This window comes from Marmota marmota, unplaced genomic scaffold (genome assembly GCF_001458135.2).
Source record: "Marmota marmota marmota unplaced genomic scaffold, marMar, whole genome shotgun sequence".
NCBI classification, from domain to species: Eukaryota; Metazoa; Chordata; class Mammalia; order Rodentia; family Sciuridae; genus Marmota; species Marmota marmota.
Window position 1 is genome coordinate 17,081,748 of NW_025999968.1, and position 3,892 is coordinate 17,085,639.

A 3,892-nucleotide genomic window follows, 5' to 3' on the forward strand; every position below is an offset into this window, starting at 1 on the left:
ATAGATAGATAGATATATATATATATAGATAGATAGATAGATAGATAGATATAGATATAGATATAGATATAGATATAGATATAGATATATATATGGATTATGCTATTTGGACATATATTCATATATATCACATTTCTTCATCCATTTATCCACCAATGGACACTTAGGTTGACGCTACAATGAACATGTAGCATCTCTTCAATATATTGATTTCATTTCCTTTGGATATATACCCAGAGGTAGTATTGTTACTGGATCATATGGCACCTCTACTTTTAATTTTTTGAGGAGCTGCCATATTGTTTTCCAAAATGGATATACCAATTTACATCTCCAACAACAGTGTACAAGGATCTCTTTTCTCCACATACCCACCAACACCTGCTTTTATCTATCATTTTGGTAATATCCATTTCAAACAGGTGTGAGATAATATCTCATTGTGAGTTTGATTTGTATTTCCCTGATGATTAGCACTGTTGAGCATTTTTTATATACCTGTTGGCCCTTTGTATATCCTCTTTCCACAAATACCTATTCAGATTCTTTTTATGTTTTAATTATATTACTTGGTTTTCCGCTGTTGAATTTCTTACATATTGTCAATATTAGCCCCTTATCAAATGTATAAATTTCAAACACTTTCTCCCACTTTGTTAGTTGTAACTTCACTCTGTTGATTGTGTCCTTTCCTGTACAGAAGCTTTTTTGTCTGATACTATCCCATTTGCCTATTTTGTTGTTGTTGTTGCCTATGCTTTGGAGATCATATCTCAAAAATATGGTCTTGGCCCAGACCAATGTCAATAATTTTTTCCCTGGGTTTCTACTAGTAACTTTTAGTTTCATGTCTCATTTCAATTTGCAATCCATTTGAGTACATTTTTTTATATATGAGATGAAACAAGTGTCAAATTTCATCCTTCTGCATGTGAAAATCTACTTTTCCCAAGATCATTTATTGAAGAGACTACTCCTTACCCTGTGTGTTCTTACAACTTTGTTGAAGGTCTATTGACCATAAGTGCATGGATTTATTTCTGGCTTTCTATTATGTTCCATTGGTCTATATATGTTTTTATGATGCTACCATGCTATCTTTATTACTATATAATTACTATATTTTGAAATTATGCAAATGATGATTCTTGTTTTGCTCTTTTAGTCAGCTATTTCACCACTGTGACTGAAAGACCTGACCAGCACAATTGTAGAGGAGGAAAAGTTTCTTTAAGGGCTCTCCATTTAAAAGGTCTCAATCCATAAATAGCAGGCTCCATTCCTTGGAGATCAAGAAATCATGGAGGAAGAGTGGGGCAGAGGGAAACAGCTCACATCATGATCAGAAAGCAGACAGAAAGACTCAGTTCACCAGATACAAAATATATACCCCAAAGCCATGCCCCCAAGGAACCATTTCCTTTAGCCACACTTTGCCTGCCTCCAGGTACCACTCAATTAATCCCGTCGGGGATTAATTTACTGATTAGGTTAAGGCTGTAACCCAATCATTTCTCCTCCAAACTTTCTTGCATTGTCTCACGTGAGCTTTTAGGGGTCACCTCATTTCCAAACCATAACACTCTTCTTGATCAAGATTGCTTTGGGCATTGGGAGTCATTTTTTATTCCATATGGACTTGGGGACTATTTTTTCTGTTTCTGTGAAAAAATACTATTGCAATTTTTACAGGAATTGCATTGAATCTATAGATGGCTTGATTAGTATGAACATCTTAATAATACTAGTTCTTTCAATCCATAAACATAGTACACCTTTCAATTTATTTGTGTCTTCTTTAATTACTTTCATCATTATTTCATAGTTTTCAGGGACAGATTTTTCACCTCTCTCATTAAATTTATTCTTAGAGGGTTTATGGTATTGTAAATGAAATTGTCTTCTTAATTTCTTGATCAGAGTTGTTAGTGGGTGGAAATGCAACTGATTTTCTGAATGTTGATTTTGTATATTACAACTTTGCTGAATGCATTTATTAGTTGTAACAGTGGTTTGGTAGTCTTTTGAGTTTTCTATATGTAAGAACATGTGAGCCACACCATACCTACAGTTACCACCCAATTAATCCCTATCAGGGGATTAATGCTGATGAGGTTAAAAGTTCTTGTAATCCAATCATTTCACCTGTAAACTTTTTCGCACTGTCTTGCATATGAACTTTTGTAAGAACATGTGATCTGCAAACAGACCATTTTATTTCTTTTCTAATTTGGATGTAATCTATTTCTTTTTCTTATCTAATGGCTCTGACTAGGGCTTCCAATACCATGTTGAATATAGGTTGCAAGAATAAGATTCTGGTCTTGCACTGTATCTTAGAAGAAAACTGTTTTAGTCAGATCTTTCACTGCTGTGACCAAAAAACCTAACAAGCACAATTTTAGAGGAGGAAAAGTATTTTGGGGGCTCATGGTTTCGGAGGTCTCAATCCACAGATGGCTTGCTCCATTGCTCTGGGCCTAAGATACAAGGGTGTGGTGAATAAAAACTGGGGACTTGGCACCAGGAAACAGAAAGAGAGCTTTGGTTCACCAAGAACAAAATATATACCCCAAAGTCATACCCCAGTGACCCACTTATTCCAGCCACACAATACCTACAGTTACCACCCAATTAATCCCTATCAGGGGATTAATGCTGATGAGGTTAAAAGTTCTTGTAATCCAATCATTTCACCTCGAAACTTTTTTGCACTGTCTTGCACATGAACTTTTGGGGACTACCTACCATCTCAACCATAACAAAAACATTTCAGCCTTTCATTTTAGAGTATGATATGAGTTGTGTGCTTGTCAATTATGGCCTTTATTAATACATTCTGTCTACTACTAATTTGTTGGGATTTTTATCATAAAATAATATTGAATTTTATCAGCTGTTATTTCTTTGTCACCAGTAATATGATCATACGGTTTTAATCCTTCATTCTGTTAATGTGGTATATCACATTAATTTTTTACATACAGTACACTCTCATTGCATCCCAATGATCAGTCCCACTTGATCATGGTGTATGCTCATTTACTGTGCTGTTGGATTCAGTTTCCCAGTACTTTGCTAAAGATTTTTGCATTTATGCTTATGGAGGATGTTGCCATTAATTTGCTTTTCTTATAGTATCCTTGCCTGGCTTTGCTATCAGAGAAGCATTGATCTTGTAAAATGAGTTGGAAATGTTCCCTCTTCTTCAATGTTAAATTTTTGAGGAATATTGGTGTTAATTCTCTTTTAAATGTTTACTCTATTCACTGATGAGATTTTCAGAGTCTGGCTTTTTCTTTGTTGTGGGTTTTTTATTATTGTTGTTGTTGTATTTTACTTAGAAACAGGGTCTCACCAAGTTGCATAGGGCTTTGCTAAATTGCTGAGGCTGGCTTTGAAGTCATAATCCTCCTGCCTCAGCCTCTCCAGCTGCTGGGATTACAGGTGTGTGCCACTGCCCCTGGCTTCGTTTCTTTTCTTTTTTTTTTTTAATTTTTATTGTTGGTTGTTCAAAACATTACATAGTTCTTGAAATATCATATTTCACACTTTGATTCAAGTGGGTTATGAACTCCCATTTTTACCCCATATACAGATTGCAGAATCACATCAGTTACACTTCCATTGATTTACATATTGCCATACTAGTGTCTGTTGTATTCTGCTGCCTTTCCTATCCTCTACTATCCCCCCTCCCCTCCCCTCTTCTCTCTCTACCCCCTCTACTGTAATTCATTTCTCCCCCTTGTATTTTTTTCCCTTTCCCCTCACTTCCTCTTATATGTAATTTTGTATAACCCTGAGGGTCTCCTTCCATTTCCATGCAATTTCACTTCTCTCTCCCTTTCCCTCCCACCTCTCATCCCTGTTGAATGTTAATCTTCTTCTC